The sequence below is a fragment of the Ranitomeya variabilis genome, chromosome 2 (assembly GCF_051348905.1).
Source record: "Ranitomeya variabilis isolate aRanVar5 chromosome 2, aRanVar5.hap1, whole genome shotgun sequence".
NCBI classification, from domain to species: Eukaryota; Metazoa; Chordata; class Amphibia; order Anura; family Dendrobatidae; genus Ranitomeya; species Ranitomeya variabilis.
In genome coordinates, this window is record NC_135233.1 from 1,107,106,408 (window position 1) to 1,107,125,720 (window position 19,313).

General features: G+C 43.6%; 51 non-coding genes across 51 annotated transcripts; 37 read left to right on the forward strand and 14 right to left on the reverse strand.

Annotated features, from left to right (window-relative positions):
- The first annotated feature begins 14 nt into the window (after window positions 1-14).
- On the forward strand, window positions 15-100 carry TRNAY-GUA (transfer RNA tyrosine (anticodon GUA)). Its single transcript is given in 2 exon segments — window positions 15-51; window positions 65-100. It is a non-coding gene; the product is annotated as a tRNA-Tyr (tRNA).
- A 163-nt stretch (window positions 101-263) lies between these two features.
- TRNAN-GUU (transfer RNA asparagine (anticodon GUU)) lies at window positions 264-337 on the reverse strand. Its single transcript has one exon. It is a non-coding gene; the product is annotated as a tRNA-Asn (tRNA).
- A 945-nt stretch (window positions 338-1,282) lies between these two features.
- Window positions 1,283-1,355, forward strand: TRNAA-AGC (transfer RNA alanine (anticodon AGC)). The gene has a single exon. It is a non-coding gene; the product is annotated as a tRNA-Ala (tRNA).
- A 108-nt stretch (window positions 1,356-1,463) lies between these two features.
- TRNAY-GUA (transfer RNA tyrosine (anticodon GUA)) lies at window positions 1,464-1,549 on the forward strand. The gene is given in 2 exon segments: window positions 1,464-1,500; window positions 1,514-1,549. It is a non-coding gene; the product is annotated as a tRNA-Tyr (tRNA).
- Window positions 1,550-1,712: 163 nt separating this feature from the next.
- TRNAN-GUU (transfer RNA asparagine (anticodon GUU)) lies at window positions 1,713-1,786 on the reverse strand. Its single transcript has one exon. It is a non-coding gene; the product is annotated as a tRNA-Asn (tRNA).
- A 405-nt stretch (window positions 1,787-2,191) lies between these two features.
- TRNAG-UCC (transfer RNA glycine (anticodon UCC)) lies at window positions 2,192-2,263 on the forward strand. The gene has a single exon. It is a non-coding gene; the product is annotated as a tRNA-Gly (tRNA).
- Window positions 2,264-2,731: 468 nt separating this feature from the next.
- TRNAA-AGC (transfer RNA alanine (anticodon AGC)) lies at window positions 2,732-2,804 on the forward strand. The gene has a single exon. It is a non-coding gene; the product is annotated as a tRNA-Ala (tRNA).
- Window positions 2,805-2,912: 108 nt separating this feature from the next.
- Window positions 2,913-2,998, forward strand: TRNAY-GUA (transfer RNA tyrosine (anticodon GUA)). Its single transcript is given in 2 exon segments — window positions 2,913-2,949; window positions 2,963-2,998. It is a non-coding gene; the product is annotated as a tRNA-Tyr (tRNA).
- A 163-nt stretch (window positions 2,999-3,161) lies between these two features.
- TRNAN-GUU (transfer RNA asparagine (anticodon GUU)) lies at window positions 3,162-3,235 on the reverse strand. Its single transcript has one exon. It is a non-coding gene; the product is annotated as a tRNA-Asn (tRNA).
- Window positions 3,236-4,180: 945 nt separating this feature from the next.
- Window positions 4,181-4,253, forward strand: TRNAA-AGC (transfer RNA alanine (anticodon AGC)). Its single transcript has one exon. It is a non-coding gene; the product is annotated as a tRNA-Ala (tRNA).
- Window positions 4,254-4,361: 108 nt separating this feature from the next.
- Window positions 4,362-4,447, forward strand: TRNAY-GUA (transfer RNA tyrosine (anticodon GUA)). Its single transcript is given in 2 exon segments — window positions 4,362-4,398; window positions 4,412-4,447. It is a non-coding gene; the product is annotated as a tRNA-Tyr (tRNA).
- A 163-nt stretch (window positions 4,448-4,610) lies between these two features.
- On the reverse strand, window positions 4,611-4,684 carry TRNAN-GUU (transfer RNA asparagine (anticodon GUU)). The gene has a single exon. It is a non-coding gene; the product is annotated as a tRNA-Asn (tRNA).
- Window positions 4,685-5,089: 405 nt separating this feature from the next.
- TRNAG-UCC (transfer RNA glycine (anticodon UCC)) lies at window positions 5,090-5,161 on the forward strand. Its single transcript has one exon. It is a non-coding gene; the product is annotated as a tRNA-Gly (tRNA).
- A 468-nt stretch (window positions 5,162-5,629) lies between these two features.
- Window positions 5,630-5,702, forward strand: TRNAA-AGC (transfer RNA alanine (anticodon AGC)). Its single transcript has one exon. It is a non-coding gene; the product is annotated as a tRNA-Ala (tRNA).
- Window positions 5,703-5,810: 108 nt separating this feature from the next.
- TRNAY-GUA (transfer RNA tyrosine (anticodon GUA)) lies at window positions 5,811-5,896 on the forward strand. The gene is given in 2 exon segments: window positions 5,811-5,847; window positions 5,861-5,896. It is a non-coding gene; the product is annotated as a tRNA-Tyr (tRNA).
- A 163-nt stretch (window positions 5,897-6,059) lies between these two features.
- Window positions 6,060-6,133, reverse strand: TRNAN-GUU (transfer RNA asparagine (anticodon GUU)). Its single transcript has one exon. It is a non-coding gene; the product is annotated as a tRNA-Asn (tRNA).
- Window positions 6,134-7,078: 945 nt separating this feature from the next.
- On the forward strand, window positions 7,079-7,151 carry TRNAA-AGC (transfer RNA alanine (anticodon AGC)). Its single transcript has one exon. It is a non-coding gene; the product is annotated as a tRNA-Ala (tRNA).
- Window positions 7,152-7,259: 108 nt separating this feature from the next.
- On the forward strand, window positions 7,260-7,345 carry TRNAY-GUA (transfer RNA tyrosine (anticodon GUA)). Its single transcript is given in 2 exon segments — window positions 7,260-7,296; window positions 7,310-7,345. It is a non-coding gene; the product is annotated as a tRNA-Tyr (tRNA).
- Window positions 7,346-7,508: 163 nt separating this feature from the next.
- Window positions 7,509-7,582, reverse strand: TRNAN-GUU (transfer RNA asparagine (anticodon GUU)). The gene has a single exon. It is a non-coding gene; the product is annotated as a tRNA-Asn (tRNA).
- Window positions 7,583-7,987: 405 nt separating this feature from the next.
- TRNAG-UCC (transfer RNA glycine (anticodon UCC)) lies at window positions 7,988-8,059 on the forward strand. The gene has a single exon. It is a non-coding gene; the product is annotated as a tRNA-Gly (tRNA).
- Window positions 8,060-8,527: 468 nt separating this feature from the next.
- Window positions 8,528-8,600, forward strand: TRNAA-AGC (transfer RNA alanine (anticodon AGC)). Its single transcript has one exon. It is a non-coding gene; the product is annotated as a tRNA-Ala (tRNA).
- A 108-nt stretch (window positions 8,601-8,708) lies between these two features.
- Window positions 8,709-8,794, forward strand: TRNAY-GUA (transfer RNA tyrosine (anticodon GUA)). The gene is given in 2 exon segments: window positions 8,709-8,745; window positions 8,759-8,794. It is a non-coding gene; the product is annotated as a tRNA-Tyr (tRNA).
- A 158-nt stretch (window positions 8,795-8,952) lies between these two features.
- On the reverse strand, window positions 8,953-9,026 carry TRNAN-GUU (transfer RNA asparagine (anticodon GUU)). Its single transcript has one exon. It is a non-coding gene; the product is annotated as a tRNA-Asn (tRNA).
- A 405-nt stretch (window positions 9,027-9,431) lies between these two features.
- TRNAG-UCC (transfer RNA glycine (anticodon UCC)) lies at window positions 9,432-9,503 on the forward strand. Its single transcript has one exon. It is a non-coding gene; the product is annotated as a tRNA-Gly (tRNA).
- A 471-nt stretch (window positions 9,504-9,974) lies between these two features.
- On the forward strand, window positions 9,975-10,047 carry TRNAA-AGC (transfer RNA alanine (anticodon AGC)). Its single transcript has one exon. It is a non-coding gene; the product is annotated as a tRNA-Ala (tRNA).
- Window positions 10,048-10,155: 108 nt separating this feature from the next.
- Window positions 10,156-10,241, forward strand: TRNAY-GUA (transfer RNA tyrosine (anticodon GUA)). The gene is given in 2 exon segments: window positions 10,156-10,192; window positions 10,206-10,241. It is a non-coding gene; the product is annotated as a tRNA-Tyr (tRNA).
- A 163-nt stretch (window positions 10,242-10,404) lies between these two features.
- TRNAN-GUU (transfer RNA asparagine (anticodon GUU)) lies at window positions 10,405-10,478 on the reverse strand. The gene has a single exon. It is a non-coding gene; the product is annotated as a tRNA-Asn (tRNA).
- Window positions 10,479-10,883: 405 nt separating this feature from the next.
- Window positions 10,884-10,955, forward strand: TRNAG-UCC (transfer RNA glycine (anticodon UCC)). The gene has a single exon. It is a non-coding gene; the product is annotated as a tRNA-Gly (tRNA).
- A 471-nt stretch (window positions 10,956-11,426) lies between these two features.
- On the forward strand, window positions 11,427-11,499 carry TRNAA-AGC (transfer RNA alanine (anticodon AGC)). Its single transcript has one exon. It is a non-coding gene; the product is annotated as a tRNA-Ala (tRNA).
- A 108-nt stretch (window positions 11,500-11,607) lies between these two features.
- TRNAY-GUA (transfer RNA tyrosine (anticodon GUA)) lies at window positions 11,608-11,693 on the forward strand. The gene is given in 2 exon segments: window positions 11,608-11,644; window positions 11,658-11,693. It is a non-coding gene; the product is annotated as a tRNA-Tyr (tRNA).
- Window positions 11,694-11,856: 163 nt separating this feature from the next.
- On the reverse strand, window positions 11,857-11,930 carry TRNAN-GUU (transfer RNA asparagine (anticodon GUU)). Its single transcript has one exon. It is a non-coding gene; the product is annotated as a tRNA-Asn (tRNA).
- Window positions 11,931-12,335: 405 nt separating this feature from the next.
- On the forward strand, window positions 12,336-12,407 carry TRNAG-UCC (transfer RNA glycine (anticodon UCC)). The gene has a single exon. It is a non-coding gene; the product is annotated as a tRNA-Gly (tRNA).
- A 471-nt stretch (window positions 12,408-12,878) lies between these two features.
- Window positions 12,879-12,951, forward strand: TRNAA-AGC (transfer RNA alanine (anticodon AGC)). The gene has a single exon. It is a non-coding gene; the product is annotated as a tRNA-Ala (tRNA).
- A 108-nt stretch (window positions 12,952-13,059) lies between these two features.
- On the forward strand, window positions 13,060-13,145 carry TRNAY-GUA (transfer RNA tyrosine (anticodon GUA)). The gene is given in 2 exon segments: window positions 13,060-13,096; window positions 13,110-13,145. It is a non-coding gene; the product is annotated as a tRNA-Tyr (tRNA).
- A 163-nt stretch (window positions 13,146-13,308) lies between these two features.
- TRNAN-GUU (transfer RNA asparagine (anticodon GUU)) lies at window positions 13,309-13,382 on the reverse strand. Its single transcript has one exon. It is a non-coding gene; the product is annotated as a tRNA-Asn (tRNA).
- Window positions 13,383-13,787: 405 nt separating this feature from the next.
- On the forward strand, window positions 13,788-13,859 carry TRNAG-UCC (transfer RNA glycine (anticodon UCC)). Its single transcript has one exon. It is a non-coding gene; the product is annotated as a tRNA-Gly (tRNA).
- Window positions 13,860-14,332: 473 nt separating this feature from the next.
- TRNAA-AGC (transfer RNA alanine (anticodon AGC)) lies at window positions 14,333-14,405 on the forward strand. Its single transcript has one exon. It is a non-coding gene; the product is annotated as a tRNA-Ala (tRNA).
- Window positions 14,406-14,513: 108 nt separating this feature from the next.
- Window positions 14,514-14,599, forward strand: TRNAY-GUA (transfer RNA tyrosine (anticodon GUA)). Its single transcript is given in 2 exon segments — window positions 14,514-14,550; window positions 14,564-14,599. It is a non-coding gene; the product is annotated as a tRNA-Tyr (tRNA).
- Window positions 14,600-14,762: 163 nt separating this feature from the next.
- TRNAN-GUU (transfer RNA asparagine (anticodon GUU)) lies at window positions 14,763-14,836 on the reverse strand. The gene has a single exon. It is a non-coding gene; the product is annotated as a tRNA-Asn (tRNA).
- A 405-nt stretch (window positions 14,837-15,241) lies between these two features.
- On the forward strand, window positions 15,242-15,313 carry TRNAG-UCC (transfer RNA glycine (anticodon UCC)). The gene has a single exon. It is a non-coding gene; the product is annotated as a tRNA-Gly (tRNA).
- Window positions 15,314-15,787: 474 nt separating this feature from the next.
- On the forward strand, window positions 15,788-15,860 carry TRNAA-AGC (transfer RNA alanine (anticodon AGC)). The gene has a single exon. It is a non-coding gene; the product is annotated as a tRNA-Ala (tRNA).
- Window positions 15,861-15,968: 108 nt separating this feature from the next.
- Window positions 15,969-16,054, forward strand: TRNAY-GUA (transfer RNA tyrosine (anticodon GUA)). The gene is given in 2 exon segments: window positions 15,969-16,005; window positions 16,019-16,054. It is a non-coding gene; the product is annotated as a tRNA-Tyr (tRNA).
- Window positions 16,055-16,217: 163 nt separating this feature from the next.
- On the reverse strand, window positions 16,218-16,291 carry TRNAN-GUU (transfer RNA asparagine (anticodon GUU)). The gene has a single exon. It is a non-coding gene; the product is annotated as a tRNA-Asn (tRNA).
- Window positions 16,292-16,696: 405 nt separating this feature from the next.
- Window positions 16,697-16,768, forward strand: TRNAG-UCC (transfer RNA glycine (anticodon UCC)). The gene has a single exon. It is a non-coding gene; the product is annotated as a tRNA-Gly (tRNA).
- A 468-nt stretch (window positions 16,769-17,236) lies between these two features.
- TRNAA-AGC (transfer RNA alanine (anticodon AGC)) lies at window positions 17,237-17,309 on the forward strand. Its single transcript has one exon. It is a non-coding gene; the product is annotated as a tRNA-Ala (tRNA).
- Window positions 17,310-17,417: 108 nt separating this feature from the next.
- TRNAY-GUA (transfer RNA tyrosine (anticodon GUA)) lies at window positions 17,418-17,503 on the forward strand. The gene is given in 2 exon segments: window positions 17,418-17,454; window positions 17,468-17,503. It is a non-coding gene; the product is annotated as a tRNA-Tyr (tRNA).
- A 163-nt stretch (window positions 17,504-17,666) lies between these two features.
- Window positions 17,667-17,740, reverse strand: TRNAN-GUU (transfer RNA asparagine (anticodon GUU)). Its single transcript has one exon. It is a non-coding gene; the product is annotated as a tRNA-Asn (tRNA).
- Window positions 17,741-18,145: 405 nt separating this feature from the next.
- Window positions 18,146-18,217, forward strand: TRNAG-UCC (transfer RNA glycine (anticodon UCC)). The gene has a single exon. It is a non-coding gene; the product is annotated as a tRNA-Gly (tRNA).
- A 471-nt stretch (window positions 18,218-18,688) lies between these two features.
- On the forward strand, window positions 18,689-18,761 carry TRNAA-AGC (transfer RNA alanine (anticodon AGC)). The gene has a single exon. It is a non-coding gene; the product is annotated as a tRNA-Ala (tRNA).
- Window positions 18,762-18,869: 108 nt separating this feature from the next.
- Window positions 18,870-18,955, forward strand: TRNAY-GUA (transfer RNA tyrosine (anticodon GUA)). Its single transcript is given in 2 exon segments — window positions 18,870-18,906; window positions 18,920-18,955. It is a non-coding gene; the product is annotated as a tRNA-Tyr (tRNA).
- Window positions 18,956-19,118: 163 nt separating this feature from the next.
- TRNAN-GUU (transfer RNA asparagine (anticodon GUU)) lies at window positions 19,119-19,192 on the reverse strand. Its single transcript has one exon. It is a non-coding gene; the product is annotated as a tRNA-Asn (tRNA).
- Window positions 19,193-19,313: the final 121 nt, after the last annotated feature.

The following is a 19,313-nucleotide window of genomic DNA, read 5'->3' on the forward strand; positions in this document are numbered from 1 at the left end:
GTGGCCAAAACAATCCTTCGATAGCTCAGCTGGTAGAGCGGAGGACTGTAGCTCTAAATTAGCAATCCTTAGGTCGCTGGTTCAATTCCGGCTCGAAGGAAGTTTTGTTTATCTTATCTCATACAGAAAGTTTTTCTCCAGTTTGCCTCGTGAATTCAAAACATAGTCAGCAAAATGGCTTTTACATGAGAGAGATGCTCAGCACCAATGCAAAAACTTCTCCAACTGTGCAACGTCTCTGGGTGGACTGCAAAAGGGTGCGACGTCCCTGGGTGGACTCGAACCACCAACCTTTCGGTTAACAGCCGAACGCGCTAACCGATTGCGCCACAGAGACCCAATGGACCACAATTTTTGCCTGCACCTTAAGCAAGGTCAGACACCGTTTCTTCAAATGATTTTCAACAATATGACTAAAGGAAACAGAAAAAAACAAAGAAATAATTGCAAAACACCAAGAATAATCTAGTTGCCAACAGATAAGAAATGGCTGATAAATTACACGACACAGACCAGAAGGCAGACAGTAATTAGACTTCGACTCTAAGCATCCAACACTACGAGCAGAGTGGCGCAGCGGAAGCGTGCTGGGCCCATAACCCAGAGGTCGATGGATCGAAACCATCCTCTGCTAAAAGGTTGTGTTTTATACTTTTCATCATTACATTGCATCCAAATGCTTCTGTCAACAGAAAGTTTAGTGTTATTGCAGAAAATGTCAAAAAAACGTACACTTCCGAAAGCGTTGGTGGTATAGTGGTGAGCATAGCTGCCTTCCAAGCAGTTGACCCGGGTTCGATTCCCGGCCAACACATGTCTTGCTTTTCACCATTGGTGTTGCATTTATTCTCTTTTAATGTTTTGTGTTAAGGCTCATGCTCTACTCTCTTCTTACAGTTTAGCAACCACAGAAAGGAGGAAAAAAAAAGACCAGGAGGCCTTCACGACCTCTCAGCATTTTCGATAAACAAACCAACCCATAAAAGTTCAACGGTTCTCCTTGGGATTGTGCTACATCACAACTTTTTTCTACAAACTATGCAAGTTTTTTCACTGTCCCCGGTTTGATTCTCCATGTGCATAGAAAGGGTTTGCTAGAAAGTTGCTCGACTGTATTTGTAGGTCACCAATCACGTTGTGGACTCCTTAAATGTTCTTCAAGTATGGGAAAACGGAGTCCACACTTAAAAAAAAAAAAAAAAAAAAAGCAATGTCATCTGTGACTGTATATGAAAATTGTGACCTGGTGTGACGTGAAACTGACGTCAAGTTTCACAGGTTTGGGGGATTAGCTCAAGTGGTAGAGCGCTCGCTTAGCATGCGAGAGGTAGCGGGATCGATGCCCGCATTCTCCAATGCTACCATTGGATTCCTTTTTCGCAGAGTTGAATGAATCATTTTTACCATCTGCCCGTGGCACCCACGGCCAAACCTAGGAGGCTTTCGACAGTGGCCAAAACAATCCTTCGATAGCTCAGCTGGTAGAGCGGAGGACTGTAGCTCTAAATTAGCAATCCTTAGGTCGCTGGTTCAATTCCGGCTCGAAGGAAGTTTTGTTTATCTTATCTCATACAGAAAGTTTTTCTCCAGTTTGCCTCGTGAATTCAAAACATAGTCAGCAAAATGGCTTTTACATGAGAGAGATGCTCAGCACCAATGCAAAAACTTCTCCAACTGTGCAACGTCTCTGGGTGGACTGCAAAAGGGTGCGACGTCCCTGGGTGGACTCGAACCACCAACCTTTCGGTTAACAGCCGAACGCGCTAACCGATTGCGCCACAGAGACCCAATGGACCACAATTTTTGCCTGCACCTTAAGCAAGGTCAGACACCGTTTCTTCAAATGATTTTCAACAATATGACTAAAGGAAACAGAAAAAAACAAAGAAATAATTGCAAAACACCAAGAATAATCTAGTTGCCAACAGATAAGAAATGGCTGATAAATTACACGACACAGACCAGAAGGCAGACAGTAATTAGACTTCGACTCTAAGCATCCAACACTACGAGCAGAGTGGCGCAGCGGAAGCGTGCTGGGCCCATAACCCAGAGGTCGATGGATCGAAACCATCCTCTGCTAAAAGGTTGTGTTTTATACTTTTCATCATTACATTGCATCCAAATGCTTCTGTCAACAGAAAGTTTAGTGTTATTGCAGAAAATGTCAAAAAAACGTACACTTCCGAAAGCGTTGGTGGTATAGTGGTGAGCATAGCTGCCTTCCAAGCAGTTGACCCGGGTTCGATTCCCGGCCAACGCATGTCTTGCTTTTCACCATTGGTGTTGCATTTATTCTCTTTTAATGTTTTGTGTTAAGGCTCATGCTCTACTCTCTTCTTACAGTTTAGCAACCACAGAAAGGAGGAAAAAAAAAGACCAGGAGGCCTTCACGACCTCTCAGCATTTTCGATAAACAAACCAACCCATAAAAGTTCAACGGTTCTCCTTGGGATTGTGCTACATCACAACTTTTTTCTACAAACTATGCAAGTTTTTTCACTGTCCCCGGTTTGATTCTCCATGTGCATAGAAAGGGTTTGCTAGAAAGTTGCTCGACTGTATTTGTAGGTCACCAATCACGTTGTGGACTCCTTAAATGTTCTTCAAGTATGGGAAAACGGAGTCCACACTTAAAAAAAAAAAAAAAAAAAAAGCAATGTCATCTGTGACTGTATATGAAAATTGTGACCTGGTGTGACGTGAAACTGACGTCAAGTTTCACAGGTTTGGGGGATTAGCTCAAGTGGTAGAGCGCTCGCTTAGCATGCGAGAGGTAGCGGGATCGATGCCCGCATTCTCCAATGCTACCATTGGATTCCTTTTTCGCAGAGTTGAATGAATCATTTTTACCATCTGCCCGTGGCACCCACGGCCAAACCTAGGAGGCTTTCGACAGTGGCCAAAACAATCCTTCGATAGCTCAGCTGGTAGAGCGGAGGACTGTAGCTCTAAATTAGCAATCCTTAGGTCGCTGGTTCAATTCCGGCTCGAAGGAAGTTTTGTTTATCTTATCTCATACAGAAAGTTTTTCTCCAGTTTGCCTCGTGAATTCAAAACATAGTCAGCAAAATGGCTTTTACATGAGAGAGATGCTCAGCACCAATGCAAAAACTTCTCCAACTGTGCAACGTCTCTGGGTGGACTGCAAAAGGGTGCGACGTCCCTGGGTGGACTCGAACCACCAACCTTTCGGTTAACAGCCGAACGCGCTAACCGATTGCGCCACAGAGACCCAATGGACCACAATTTTTGCCTGCACCTTAAGCAAGGTCAGACACCGTTTCTTCAAATGATTTTCAACAATATGACTAAAGGAAACAGAAAAAAACAAAGAAATAATTGCAAAACACCAAGAATAATCTAGTTGCCAACAGATAAGAAATGGCTGATAAATTACACGACACAGACCAGAAGGCAGACAGTAATTAGACTTCGACTCTAAGCATCCAACACTACGAGCAGAGTGGCGCAGCGGAAGCGTGCTGGGCCCATAACCCAGAGGTCGATGGATCGAAACCATCCTCTGCTAAAAGGTTGTGTTTTATACTTTTCATCATTACATTGCATCCAAATGCTTCTGTCAACAGAAAGTTTAGTGTTATTGCAGAAAATGTCAAAAAAACGTACACTTCCGAAAGCGTTGGTGGTATAGTGGTGAGCATAGCTGCCTTCCAAGCAGTTGACCCGGGTTCGATTCCCGGCCAACACATGTCTTGCTTTTCACCATTGGTGTTGCATTTATTCTCTTTTAATGTTTTGTGTTAAGGCTCATGCTCTACTCTCTTCTTACAGTTTAGCAACCACAGAAAGGAGGAAAAAAAAAGACCAGGAGGCCTTCACGACCTCTCAGCATTTTCGATAAACAAACCAACCCATAAAAGTTCAACGGTTCTCCTTGGGATTGTGCTACATCACAACTTTTTTCTACAAACTATGCAAGTTTTTTCACTGTCCCCGGTTTGATTCTCCATGTGCATAGAAAGGGTTTGCTAGAAAGTTGCTCGACTGTATTTGTAGGTCACCAATCACGTTGTGGACTCCTTAAATGTTCTTCAAGTATGGGAAAACGGAGTCCACACTTAAAAAAAAAAAAAAAAAAAAAGCAATGTCATCTGTGACTGTATATGAAAATTGTGACCTGGTGTGACGTGAAACTGACGTCAAGTTTCACAGGTTTGGGGGATTAGCTCAAGTGGTAGAGCGCTCGCTTAGCATGCGAGAGGTAGCGGGATCGATGCCCGCATTCTCCAATGCTACCATTGGATTCCTTTTTCGCAGAGTTGAATGAATCATTTTTACCATCTGCCCGTGGCACCCACGGCCAAACCTAGGAGGCTTTCGACAGTGGCCAAAACAATCCTTCGATAGCTCAGCTGGTAGAGCGGAGGACTGTAGCTCTAAATTAGCAATCCTTAGGTCGCTGGTTCAATTCCGGCTCGAAGGAAGTTTTGTTTATCTTATCTCATACAGAAAGTTTTTCTCCAGTTTGCCTCGTGAATTCAAAACATAGTCAGCAAAATGGCTTTTACATGAGAGAGATGCTCAGCACCAATGCAAAAACTTCTCCAACTGTGCAACGTCTCTGGGTGGACTGCAAAAGGGTGCGACGTCCCTGGGTGGACTCGAACCACCAACCTTTCGGTTAACAGCCGAACGCGCTAACCGATTGCGCCACAGAGACCCAATGGACCACAATTTTTGCCTGCACCTTAAGCAAGGTCAGACACCGTTTCTTCAAATGATTTTCAACAATATGACTAAAGGAAACAGAAAAAAACAAAGAAATAATTGCAAAACACCAAGAATAATCTAGTTGCCAACAGATAAGAAATGGCTGATAAATTACACGACACAGACCAGAAGGCAGACAGTAATTAGACTTCGACTCTAAGCATCCAACACTACGAGCAGAGTGGCGCAGCGGAAGCGTGCTGGGCCCATAACCCAGAGGTCGATGGATCGAAACCATCCTCTGCTAAAAGGTTGTGTTTTATACTTTTCATCATTACATTGCATCCAAATGCTTCTGTCAACAGAAAGTTTAGTGTTATTGCAGAAAATGTCAAAAAAACGTACACTTCCGAAAGCGTTGGTGGTATAGTGGTGAGCATAGCTGCCTTCCAAGCAGTTGACCCGGGTTCGATTCCCGGCCAACGCATGTCTTGCTTTTCACCATTGGTGTTGCATTTATTCTCTTTTAATGTTTTGTGTTAAGGCTCATGCTCTACTCTCTTCTTACAGTTTAGCAACCACAGAAAGGAGGAAAAAAAAAGACCAGGAGGCCTTCACGACCTCTCAGCATTTTCGATAAACAAACCAACCCATAAAAGTTCAACGGTTCTCCTTGGGATTGTGCTACATCACAACTTTTTTCTACAAACTATGCAAGTTTTTTCACTGTCCCCGGTTTGATTCTCCATGTGCATAGAAAGGGTTTGCTAGAAAGTTGCTCGACTGTATTTGTAGGTCACCAATCACGTTGTGGACTCCTTAAATGTTCTTCAAGTATGGGAAAACGGAGTCCACACTTAAAAAAAAAAAAAAAAAAAAAGCAATGTCATCTGTGACTGTATATGAAAATTGTGACCTGGTGTGACGTGAAACTGACGTCAAGTTTCACAGGTTTGGGGGATTAGCTCAAGTGGTAGAGCGCTCGCTTAGCATGCGAGAGGTAGCGGGATCGATGCCCGCATTCTCCAATGCTACCATTGGATTCCTTTTTCGCAGAGTTGAATGAATCATTTTTACCATCTGCCCGTGGCACCCACGGCCAAACCTAGGAGGCTTTCGACAGTGGCCAAAACAATCCTTCGATAGCTCAGCTGGTAGAGCGGAGGACTGTAGCTCTAAATTAGCAATCCTTAGGTCGCTGGTTCAATTCCGGCTCGAAGGAAGTTTTGTTTATCTTATCTCATACAGAAAGTTTTTCTCCAGTTTGCCTCGTGAATTCAAAACATAGTCAGCAAAATGGCTTTTACATGAGAGAGATGCTCAGCACCAATGCAAAAACTTCTCCAACTGTGCAACGTCTCTGGGTGGACTGCAAAAGGGTGCGACGTCCCTGGGTGGACTCGAACCACCAACCTTTCGGTTAACAGCCGAACGCGCTAACCGATTGCGCCACAGAGACCCAATGGACCACAATTTTTGCCTGCACCTTAAGCAAGGTCAGACACCGTTTCTTCAAATGATTTTCAACAATATGACTAAAGGAAACAGAAAAAAACAAAGAAATAATTGCAAAACACCAAGAATAATCTAGTTGCCAACAGATAAGAAATGGCTGATAAATTACACGACACAGACCAGAAGGCAGACAGTAATTAGACTTCGACTCTAAGCATCCAACACTACGAGCAGAGTGGCGCAGCGGAAGCGTGCTGGGCCCATAACCCAGAGGTCGATGGATCGAAACCATCCTCTGCTAAAAGGTTGTGTTTTATACTTTTCATCATTACATTGCATCCAAATGCTTCTGTCAACAGAAAGTTTAGTGTTATTGCAGAAAATGTCAAAAAAACGTACACTTCCGAAAGCGTTGGTGGTATAGTGGTGAGCATAGCTGCCTTCCAAGCAGTTGACCCGGGTTCGATTCCCGGCCAACACATGTCTTGCTTTTCACCATTGGTGTTGCATTTATTCTCTTTTAATGTTTTGTGTTAAGGCTCATGCTCTACTCTCTTCTTACAGTTTAGCAACCACAGAAAGGAGGAAAAAAAAAGACCAGGAGGCCTTCACGACCTCTCAGCATTTTCGATAAACAAACCAACCCATAAAAGTTCAACGGTTCTCCTTGGGATTGTGCTACATCACAACTTTTTTCTACAAACTATGCAAGTTTTTTCACTGTCCCCGGTTTGATTCTCCATGTGCATAGAAAGGGTTTGCTAGAAAGTTGCTCGACTGTATTTGTAGGTCACCAATCACGTTGTGGACTCCTTAAATGTTCTTCAAGTATGGGAAAACGGAGTCCACACTTAAAAAAAAAAAAAAAAAAAAAGCAATGTCATCTGTGACTGTATATGAAAATTGTGACCTGGTGTGACGTGAAACTGACGTCAAGTTTCACAGGTTTGGGGGATTAGCTCAAGTGGTAGAGCGCTCGCTTAGCATGCGAGAGGTAGCGGGATCGATGCCCGCATTCTCCAATGCTACCATTGGATTCCTTTTTCGCAGAGTTGAATGAATCATTTTTACCATCTGCCCGTGGCACCCACGGCCAAACCTAGGAGGCTTTCGACAGTGGCCAAAACAATCCTTCGATAGCTCAGCTGGTAGAGCGGAGGACTGTAGCTCTAAATTAGCAATCCTTAGGTCGCTGGTTCAATTCCGGCTCGAAGGAAGTTTTGTTTATCTTATCTCATACAGAAAGTTTTTCTCCAGTTTGCCTCGTGAATTCAAAACATAGTCAGCAAAATGGCTTTTACATGAGAGAGATGCTCAGCACCAATGCAAAAACTTCTCCAACTGTGCAACGTCTCTGGGTGGACTGCAAAAGGGTGCGACGTCCCTGGGTGGACTCGAACCACCAACCTTTCGGTTAACAGCCGAACGCGCTAACCGATTGCGCCACAGAGACCCAATGGACCACAATTTTTGCCTGCACCTTAAGCAAGGTCAGACACCGTTTCTTCAAATGATTTTCAACAATATGACTAAAGGAAACAGAAAAAAACAAAGAAATAATTGCAAAACACCAAGAATAATCTAGTTGCCAACAGATAAGAAATGGCTGATAAATTACACGACACAGACCAGAAGGCAGACAGTAATTAGACTTCGACTCTAAGCATCCAACACTACGAGCAGAGTGGCGCAGCGGAAGCGTGCTGGGCCCATAACCCAGAGGTCGATGGATCGAAACCATCCTCTGCTAAAAGGTTGTGTTTTATACTTTTCATCATTACATTGCATCCAAATGCTTCTGTCAACAGAAAGTTTAGTGTTATTGCAGAAAATGTCAAAAAAACGTACACTTCCGAAAGCGTTGGTGGTATAGTGGTGAGCATAGCTGCCTTCCAAGCAGTTGACCCGGGTTCGATTCCCGGCCAACGCATGTCTTGCTTTTCACCATTGGTGTTGCATTTATTCTCTTTTAATGTTTTGTGTTAAGGCTCATGCTCTACTCTCTTCTTACAGTTTAGCAACCACAGAAAGGAGGAAAAAAAAAGACCAGGAGGCCTTCACGACCTCTCAGCATTTTCGATAAACAAACCAACCCATAAAAGTTCAACGGTTCTCCTTGGGATTGTGCTACATCACAACTTTTTTCTACAAACTATGCAAGTTTTTTCACTGTCCCCGGTTTGATTCTCCATGTGCATAGAAAGGGTTTGCTAGAAAGTTGCTCGACTGTATTTGTAGGTCACCAATCACGTTGTGGACTCCTTAAATGTTCTTCAAGTATGGGAAAACGGAGTCCACACTTAAAAAAAAAAAAAAAAAAAAAGCAATGTCATCTGTGACTGTATATGAAAATTGTGACCTGGTGTGACGTGAAACTGACGTCAAGTTTCACAGGTTTGGGGGATTAGCTCAAGTGGTAGAGCGCTCGCTTAGCATGCGAGAGGTAGCGGGATCGATGCCCGCATTCTCCAATGCTACCATTGGATTCCTTTTTCGCAGAGTTGAATGAATCATTTTTACCATCTGCCCGTGGCACCCACGGCCAAACCTAGGAGGCTTTCGACAGTGGCCAAAACAATCCTTCGATAGCTCAGCTGGTAGAGCGGAGGACTGTAGCTCTAAATTAGCAATCCTTAGGTCGCTGGTTCAATTCCGGCTCGAAGGAAGTTTTGTTTATCTCATACAGAAAGTTTTTCTCCAGTTTGCCTCGTGAATTCAAAACATAGTCAGCAAAATGGCTTTTACATGAGAGAGATGCTCAGCACCAATGCAAAAACTTCTCCAACTGTGCAACGTCTCTGGGTGGACTGCAAAAGGGTGCGACGTCCCTGGGTGGACTCGAACCACCAACCTTTCGGTTAACAGCCGAACGCGCTAACCGATTGCGCCACAGAGACCCAATGGACCACAATTTTTGCCTGCACCTTAAGCAAGGTCAGACACCGTTTCTTCAAATGATTTTCAACAATATGACTAAAGGAAACAGAAAAAAACAAAGAAATAATTGCAAAACACCAAGAATAATCTAGTTGCCAACAGATAAGAAATGGCTGATAAATTACACGACACAGACCAGAAGGCAGACAGTAATTAGACTTCGACTCTAAGCATCCAACACTACGAGCAGAGTGGCGCAGCGGAAGCGTGCTGGGCCCATAACCCAGAGGTCGATGGATCGAAACCATCCTCTGCTAAAAGGTTGTGTTTTATACTTTTCATCATTACATTGCATCCAAATGCTTCTGTCAACAGAAAGTTTAGTGTTATTGCAGAAAATGTCAAAAAAACGTACACTTCCGAAAGCGTTGGTGGTATAGTGGTGAGCATAGCTGCCTTCCAAGCAGTTGACCCGGGTTCGATTCCCGGCCAACGCATGTCTTGCTTTTCACCATTGGTGTTGCATTTATTCTCTTTTAATGTTTTGTGTTAAGGCTCATGCTCTACTCTCTTCTTACAGTTTAGCAACCACAGAAAGGAGGAAAAAAAAAGACCAGGAGGCCTTCACGACCTCTCAGCATTTTCGATAAACAAACCAACCCATAAAAGTTCAACGGTTCTCCTTGGGATTGTGCTACATCACAACTTTTTTCTACAAACTATGCAAGTTTTTTCACTGTCCCCGGTTTGATTCTCCATGTGCATAGAAAGGGTTTGCTAGAAAGTTGCTCGACTGTATTTGTAGGTCACCAATCACGTTGTGGACTCCTTAAATGTTCTTCAAGTATGGGAAAACGGAGTCCACACTTAAAAAAAAAAAAAAAAAAAAAAAAGCAATGTCATCTGTGACTGTATATGAAAATTGTGACCTGGTGTGACGTGAAACTGACGTCAAGTTTCACAGGTTTGGGGGATTAGCTCAAGTGGTAGAGCGCTCGCTTAGCATGCGAGAGGTAGCGGGATCGATGCCCGCATTCTCCAATGCTACCATTGGATTCCTTTTTCGCAGAGTTGAATGAATCATTTTTACCATCTGCCCGTGGCACCCACGGCCAAACCTAGGAGGCTTTCGACAGTGGCCAAAACAATCCTTCGATAGCTCAGCTGGTAGAGCGGAGGACTGTAGCTCTAAATTAGCAATCCTTAGGTCGCTGGTTCAATTCCGGCTCGAAGGAAGTTTTGTTTATCTTATCTCATACAGAAAGTTTTTCTCCAGTTTGCCTCGTGAATTCAAAACATAGTCAGCAAAATGGCTTTTACATGAGAGAGATGCTCAGCACCAATGCAAAAACTTCTCCAACTGTGCAACGTCTCTGGGTGGACTGCAAAAGGGTGCGACGTCCCTGGGTGGACTCGAACCACCAACCTTTCGGTTAACAGCCGAACGCGCTAACCGATTGCGCCACAGAGACCCAATGGACCACAATTTTTGCCTGCACCTTAAGCAAGGTCAGACACCGTTTCTTCAAATGATTTTCAACAATATGACTAAAGGAAACAGAAAAAAACAAAGAAATAATTGCAAAACACCAAGAATAATCTAGTTGCCAACAGATAAGAAATGGCTGATAAATTACACGACACAGACCAGAAGGCAGACAGTAATTAGACTTCGACTCTAAGCATCCAACACTACGAGCAGAGTGGCGCAGCGGAAGCGTGCTGGGCCCATAACCCAGAGGTCGATGGATCGAAACCATCCTCTGCTAAAAGGTTGTGTTTTATACTTTTCATCATTACATTGCATCCAAATGCTTCTGTCAACAGAAAGTTTAGTGTTATTGCAGAAAATGTCAAAAAAACGTACACTTCCGAAAGCGTTGGTGGTATAGTGGTGAGCATAGCTGCCTTCCAAGCAGTTGACCCGGGTTCGATTCCCGGCCAACGCATGTCTTGCTTTTCACCATTGGTGTTGCATTTATTCTCTTTTAATGTTTTGTGTTAAGGCTCATGCTCTACTCTCTTCTTACAGTTTAGCAACCACAGAAAGGAGGAAAAAAAAAGACCAGGAGGCCTTCACGACCTCTCAGCATTTTCGATAAACAAACCAACCCATAAAAGTTCAACGGTTCTCCTTGGGATTGTGCTACATCACAACTTTTTTCTACAAACTATGCAAGTTTTTTCACTGTCCCCGGTTTGATTCTCCATGTGCATAGAAAGGGTTTGCTAGAAAGTTGCTCGACTGTATTTGTAGGTCACCAATCACGTTGTGGACTCCTTAAATGTTCTTCAAGTATGGGAAAACGGAGTCCACACTTAAAAAAAAAAAAAAAAAAAAAAAAGCAATGTCATCTGTGACTGTATATGAAAATTGTGACCTGGTGTGACGTGAAACTGACGTCAAGTTTCACAGGTTTGGGGGATTAGCTCAAGTGGTAGAGCGCTCGCTTAGCATGCGAGAGGTAGCGGGATCGATGCCCGCATTCTCCAATGCTACCATTGGATTCCTTTTTCGCAGAGTTGAATGAATCATTTTTACCATCTGCCCGTGGCACCCACGGCCAAACCTAGGAGGCTTTCGACAGTGGCCAAAACAATCCTTCGATAGCTCAGCTGGTAGAGCGGAGGACTGTAGCTCTAAATTAGCAATCCTTAGGTCGCTGGTTCAATTCCGGCTCGAAGGAAGTTTTGTTTATCTTATCTCATACAGAAAGTTTTTCTCCAGTTTGCCTCGTGAATTCAAAACATAGTCAGCAAAATGGCTTTTACATGAGAGAGATGCTCAGCACCAATGCAAAAACTTCTCCAACTGTGCAACGTCTCTGGGTGGACTGCAAAAGGGTGCGACGTCCCTGGGTGGACTCGAACCACCAACCTTTCGGTTAACAGCCGAACGCGCTAACCGATTGCGCCACAGAGACCCAATGGACCACAATTTTTGCCTGCACCTTAAGCAAGGTCAGACACCGTTTCTTCAAATGATTTTCAACAATATGACTAAAGGAAACAGAAAAAAACAAAGAAATAATTGCAAAACACCAAGAATAATCTAGTTGCCAACAGATAAGAAATGGCTGATAAATTACACGACACAGACCAGAAGGCAGACAGTAATTAGACTTCGACTCTAAGCATCCAACACTACGAGCAGAGTGGCGCAGCGGAAGCGTGCTGGGCCCATAACCCAGAGGTCGATGGATCGAAACCATCCTCTGCTAAAAGGTTGTGTTTTATACTTTTCATCATTACATTGCATCCAAATGCTTCTGTCAACAGAAAGTTTAGTGTTATTGCAGAAAATGTCAAAAAAACGTACACTTCCGAAAGCGTTGGTGGTATAGTGGTGAGCATAGCTGCCTTCCAAGCAGTTGACCCGGGTTCGATTCCCGGCCAACGCATGTCTTGCTTTTCACCATTGGTGTTGCATTTATTCTCTTTTAATGTTTTGTGTTAAGGCTCATGCTCTACTCTCTTCTTACAGTTTAGCAACCACAGAAAGGAGGAAAAAAAAAGACCAGGAGGCCTTCACGACCTCTCAGCATTTTCGATAAACAAACCAACCCATAAAAGTTCAACGGTTCTCCTTGGGATTGTGCTACATCACAACTTTTTTCTACAAACTATGCAAGTTTTTTCACTGTCCCCGGTTTGATTCTCCATGTGCATAGAAAGGGTTTGCTAGAAAGTTGCTCGACTGTATTTGTAGGTCACCAATCACGTTGTGGACTCCTTAAATGTTCTTCAAGTATGGGAAAACGGAGTCCACACTTAAAAAAAAAAAAAAAAAAAAAAAAGCAATGTCATCTGTGACTGTATATGAAAATTGTGACCTGGTGTGACGTGAAACTGACGTCAAGTTTCACAGGTTTGGGGGATTAGCTCAAGTGGTAGAGCGCTCGCTTAGCATGCGAGAGGTAGCGGGATCGATGCCCGCATTCTCCAATGCTACCATTGGATTCCTTTTTCGCAGAGTTGAATGAATCATTTTTACCATCTGCCCGTGGCACCCACGGCCAAACCTAGGAGGCTTTCGACAGTGGCCAAAACAATCCTTCGATAGCTCAGCTGGTAGAGCGGAGGACTGTAGCTCTAAATTAGCAATCCTTAGGTCGCTGGTTCAATTCCGGCTCGAAGGAAGTTTTGTTTATCTTATCTCATACAGAAAGTTTTTCTCCAGTTTGCCTCGTGAATTCAAAACATAGTCAGCAAAATGGCTTTTACATGAGAGAGATGCTCAGCACCAATGCAAAAACTTCTCCAACTGTGCAACGTCTCTGGGTGGACTGCAAAAGGGTGCGACGTCCCTGGGTGGACTCGAACCACCAACCTTTCGGTTAACAGCCGAACGCGCTAACCGATTGCGCCACAGAGACCCAATGGACCACAATTTTTGCCTGCACCTTAAGCAAGGTCAGACACCGTTTCTTCAAATGATTTTCAACAATATGACTAAAGGAAACAGAAAAAAACAAAGAAATAATTGCAAAACACCAAGAATAATCTAGTTGCCAACAGATAAGAAATGGCTGATAAATTACACGACACAGACCAGAAGGCAGACAGTAATTAGACTTCGACTCTAAGCATCCAACACTACGAGCAGAGTGGCGCAGCGGAAGCGTGCTGGGCCCATAACCCAGAGGTCGATGGATCGAAACCATCCTCTGCTAAAAGGTTGTGTTTTATACTTTTCATCATTACATTGCATCCAAATGCTTCTGTCAACAGAAAGTTTAGTGTTATTGCAGAAAATGTCAAAAAAACGTACACTTCCGAAAGCGTTGGTGGTATAGTGGTGAGCATAGCTGCCTTCCAAGCAGTTGACCCGGGTTCGATTCCCGGCCAACGCATGTCTTGCTTTTCACCATTGGTGTTGCATTTATTCTCTTTTAATGTTTTGTGTTAAGGCTCATGCTCTACTCTCTTCTTACAGTTTAGCAACCACAGAAAGGAGGAAAAAAAAAGACCAGGAGGCCTTCACGACCTCTCAGCATTTTCGATAAACAAACCAACCCATAAAAGTTCAACGGTTCTCCTTGGGATTGTGCTACATCACAACTTTTTTCTACAAACTATGCAAGTTTTTTCACTGTCCCCGGTTTGATTCTCCATGTGCATAGAAAGGGTTTGCTAGAAAGTTGCTCGACTGTATTTGTAGGTCACCAATCACGTTGTGGACTCCTTAAATGTTCTTCAAGTATGGGAAAACGGAGTCCACACTTAAAAAAAAAAAAAAAAAAAAAAAAAAGCAATGTCATCTGTGACTGTATATGAAAATTGTGACCTGGTGTGACGTGAAACTGACGTCAAGTTTCACAGGTTTGGGGGATTAGCTCAAGTGGTAGAGCGCTCGCTTAGCATGCGAGAGGTAGCGGGATCGATGCCCGCATTCTCCAATGCTACCATTGGATTCCTTTTTCGCAGAGTTGAATGAATCATTTTTACCATCTGCCCGTGGCACCCACGGCCAAACCTAGGAGGCTTTCGACAGTGGCCAAAACAATCCTTCGATAGCTCAGCTGGTAGAGCGGAGGACTGTAGCTCTAAATTAGCAATCCTTAGGTCGCTGGTTCAATTCCGGCTCGAAGGAAGTTTTGTTTATCTTATCTCATACAGAAAGTTTTTCTCCAGTTTGCCTCGTGAATTCAAAACATAGTCAGCAAAATGGCTTTTACATGAGAGAGATGCTCAGCACCAATGCAAAAACTTCTCCAACTGTGCAACGTCTCTGGGTGGACTGCAAAAGGGTGCGACGTCCCTGGGTGGACTCGAACCACCAACCTTTCGGTTAACAGCCGAACGCGCTAACCGATTGCGCCACAGAGACCCAATGGACCACAATTTTTGCCTGCACCTTAAGCAAGGTCAGACACCGTTTCTTCAAATGATTTTCAACAATATGACTAAAGGAAACAGAAAAAAACAAAGAAATAATTGCAAAACACCAAGAATAATCTAGTTGCCAACAGATAAGAAATGGCTGATAAATTACACGACACAGACCAGAAGGCAGACAGTAATTAGACTTCGACTCTAAGCATCCAACACTACGAGCAGAGTGGCGCAGCGGAAGCGTGCTGGGCCCATAACCCAGAGGTCGATGGATCGAAACCATCCTCTGCTAAAAGGTTGTGTTTTATACTTTTCATCATTACATTGCATCCAAATGCTTCTGTCAACAGAAAGTTTAGTGTTATTGCAGAAAATGTCAAAAAAACGTACACTTCCGAAAGCGTTGGTGGTATAGTGGTGAGCATAGCTGCCTTCCAAGCAGTTGACCCGGGTTCGATTCCCGGCCAACGCATGTCTTGCTTTTCACCATTGGTGTTGCATTTATTCTCTTTTAATGTTTTGTGTTAAGGCTCATGCTCTACTCTCTTCTTACAGTTTAGCAACCACAGAAAGGAGGAAAAAAAAAGACCAGGAGGCCTTCACGACCTCTCAGCATTTTCGATAAACAAACCAACCCATAAAAGTTCAACGGTTCTCCTTGGGATTGTGCTACATCACAACTTTTTTCTACAAACTATGCAAGTTTTTTCACTGTCCCCGGTTTGATTCTCCATGTGCATAGAAAGGGTTTGCTAGAAAGTTGCTCGACTGTATTTGTAGGTCACCAATCACGTTGTGGACTCCTTAAATGTTCTTCAAGTATGGGAAAACGGAGTCCACACTTAAAAAAAAAAAAAAAAAAAAAAAAAAAGCAATGTCATCTGTGACTGTATATGAAAATTGTGACCTGGTGTGACGTGAAACTGACGTCAAGTTTCACAGGTTTGGGGGATTAGCTCAAGTGGTAGAGCGCTCGCTTAGCATGCGAGAGGTAGCGGGATCGATGCCCGCATTCTCCAATGCTACCATTGGATTCCTTTTTCGCAGAGTTGAATGAATCATTTTTACCATCTGCCCGTGGCACCCACGGCCAAACCTAGGAGGCTTTCGACAGTGGCCAAAACAATCCTTCGATAGCTCAGCTGGTAGAGCGGAGGACTGTAGCTCTAAATTAGCAATCCTTAGGTCGCTGGTTCAATTCCGGCTCGAAGGAAGTTTTGTTTATCTTATCTCATACAGAAAGTTTTTCTCCAGTTTGCCTCGTGAATTCAAAACATAGTCAGCAAAATGGCTTTTACATGAGAGAGATGCTCAGCACCAATGCAAAAACTTCTCCAACTGTGCAACGTCTCTGGGTGGACTGCAAAAGGGTGCGACGTCCCTGGGTGGACTCGAACCACCAACCTTTCGGTTAACAGCCGAACGCGCTAACCGATTGCGCCACAGAGACCCAATGGACCACAATTTTTGCCTGCACCTTAAGCAAGGTCAGACACCGTTTCTTCAAATGATTTTCAACAATATGACTAAAGGAAACAGAAAAAAACAAAGAAATAATTGCAAAACACCAAGAATAATCTAGTTGCCAACAGATAAGAAATGGCTGATAAATTACACGACACAGACCAGAAGGCAGACAGTAATTAGACTTCGACTCTAAGCATCCAACACTACGAGCAGAGTGGCGCAGCGGAAGCGTGCTGGGCCCATAACCCAGAGGTCGATGGATCGAAACCATCCTCTGCTAAAAGGTTGTGTTTTATACTTTTCATCATTACATTGCATCCAAATGCTTCTGTCAACAGAAAGTTTAGTGTTATTGCAGAAAATGTCAAAAAAACGTACACTTCCGAAAGCGTTGGTGGTATAGTGGTGAGCATAGCTGCCTTCCAAGCAGTTGACCCGGGTTCGATTCCCGGCCAACGCATGTCTTGCTTTTCACCATTGGTGTTGCATTTATTCTCTTTTAATGTTTTGTGTTAAGGCTCATGCTCTACTCTCTTCTTACAGTTTAGCAACCACAGAAAGGAGGAAAAAAAAAGACCAGGAGGCCTTCACGACCTCTCAGCATTTTCGATAAACAAACCAACCCATAAAAGTTCAACGGTTCTCCTTGGGATTGTGCTACATCACAACTTTTTTCTACAAACTATGCAAGTTTTTTCACTGTCCCCGGTTTGATTCTCCATGTGCATAGAAAGGGTTTGCTAGAAAGTTGCTCGACTGTATTTGTAGGTCACCAATCACGTTGTGGACTCCTTAAATGTTCTTCAAGTATGGGAAAACGGAGTCCACACTTAAAAAAAAAAAAAAAAAAAAAGCAATGTCATCTGTGACTGTATATGAAAATTGTGACCTGGTGTGACGTGAAACTGACGTCAAGTTTCACAGGTTTGGGGGATTAGCTCAAGTGGTAGAGCGCTCGCTTAGCATGCGAGAGGTAGCGGGATCGATGCCCGCATTCTCCAATGCTACCATTGGATTCCTTTTTCGCAGAGTTGAATGAATCATTTTTACCATCTGCCCGTGGCACCCACGGCCAAACCTAGGAGGCTTTCGACAGTGGCCAAAACAATCCTTCGATAGCTCAGCTGGTAGAGCGGAGGACTGTAGCTCTAAATTAGCAATCCTTAGGTCGCTGGTTCAATTCCGGCTCGAAGGAAGTTTTGTTTATCTTATCTCATACAGAAAGTTTTTCTCCAGTTTGCCTCGTGAATTCAAAACATAGTCAGCAAAATGGCTTTTACATGAGAGAGATGCTCAGCACCAATGCAAAAACTTCTCCAACTGTGCAACGTCTCTGGGTGGACTGCAAAAGGGTGCGATGTCCCTGGGTGGACTCGAACCACCAACCTTTCGGTTAACAGCCGAACGCGCTAACCGATTGCGCCACAGAGACCCAATGGACCACAATTTTTGCCTGCACCTTAAGCAAGGTCAGACACCGTTTCTTCAAATGATTTTCAACAATATGACTAAAGGAAACAGAAAAAAACAAAGAAATAATTGCAAAACACCAAGAATAATCTAGTTGCCAACAGATAAGAAATGGCTGATAAATTACACGACACAGACCAGAAGGCAGACAGTAATTAGACTTCGACTCTAAGCATCCAACACTACGAGCAGAGTGGCGCAGCGGAAGCGTGCTGGGCCCATAACCCAGAGGTCGATGGATCGAAACCATCCTCTGCTAAAAGGTTGTGTTTTATACTTTTCATCATTACATTGCATCCAAATGCTTCTGTCAACAGAAAGTTTAGTGTTATTGCAGAAAATGTCAAAAAAACGTACACTTCCGAAAGCGTTGGTGGTATAGTGGTGAGCATAGCTGCCTTCCAAGCAGTTGACCCGGGTTCGATTCCCGGCCAACGCATGTCTTGCTTTTCACCATTGGTGTTGCATTTATTCTCTTTTAATGTTTTGTGTTAAGGCTCATGCTCTACTCTCTTCTTACAGTTTAGCAACCACAGAAAGGAGGAAAAAAAAAGACCAGGAGGCCTTCACGACCTCTCAGCATTTTCGATAAACAAACCAACCCATAAAAGTTCAACGGTTCTCCTTGGGATTGTGCTACATCACAACTTTTTTCTACAAACTATGCAAGTTTTTTCACTGTCCCCGGTTTGATTCTCCATGTGCATAGAAAGGGTTTGCTAGAAAGTTGCTCGACTGTATTTGTAGGTCACCAATCACGTTGTGGACTCCTTAAATGTTCTTCAAGTATGGGAAAACGGAGTCCACACTTAAAAAAAAAAAAAAAAAAAAAAAAGCAATGTCATCTGTGACTGTATATGAAAATTGTGACCTGGTGTGACGTGAAACTGACGTCAAGTTTCACAGGTTTGGGGGATTAGCTCAAGTGGTAGAGCGCTCGCTTAGCATGCGAGAGGTAGCGGGATCGATGCCCGCATTCTCCAATGCTACCATTGGATTCCTTTTTCGCAGAGTTGAATGAATCATTTTTACCATCTGCCCGTGGCACCCACGGCCAAACCTAGGAGGCTTTCGACAGTGGCCAAAACAATCCTTCGATAGCTCAGCTGGTAGAGCGGAGGACTGTAGCTCTAAATTAGCAATCCTTAGGTCGCTGGTTCAATTCCGGCTCGAAGGAAGTTTTGTTTATCTTATCTCATACAGAAAGTTTTTCTCCAGTTTGCCTCGTGAATTCAAAACATAGTCAGCAAAATGGCTTTTACATGAGAGAGATGCTCAGCACCAATGCAAAAACTTCTCCAACTGTGCAACGTCTCTGGGTGGACTGCAAAAGGGTGCGACGTCCCTGGGTGGACTCGAACCACCAACCTTTCGGTTAACAGCCGAACGCGCTAACCGATTGCGCCACAGAGACCCAATGGACCACAATTTTTGCCTGCACCTTAAGCAAGGTCAGACACCGTTTCTTCAAATGATTTTCAACAATATGACTAAAGGAAACAGAAAAAAACAAAGAAATAATTGCAAAACACCAA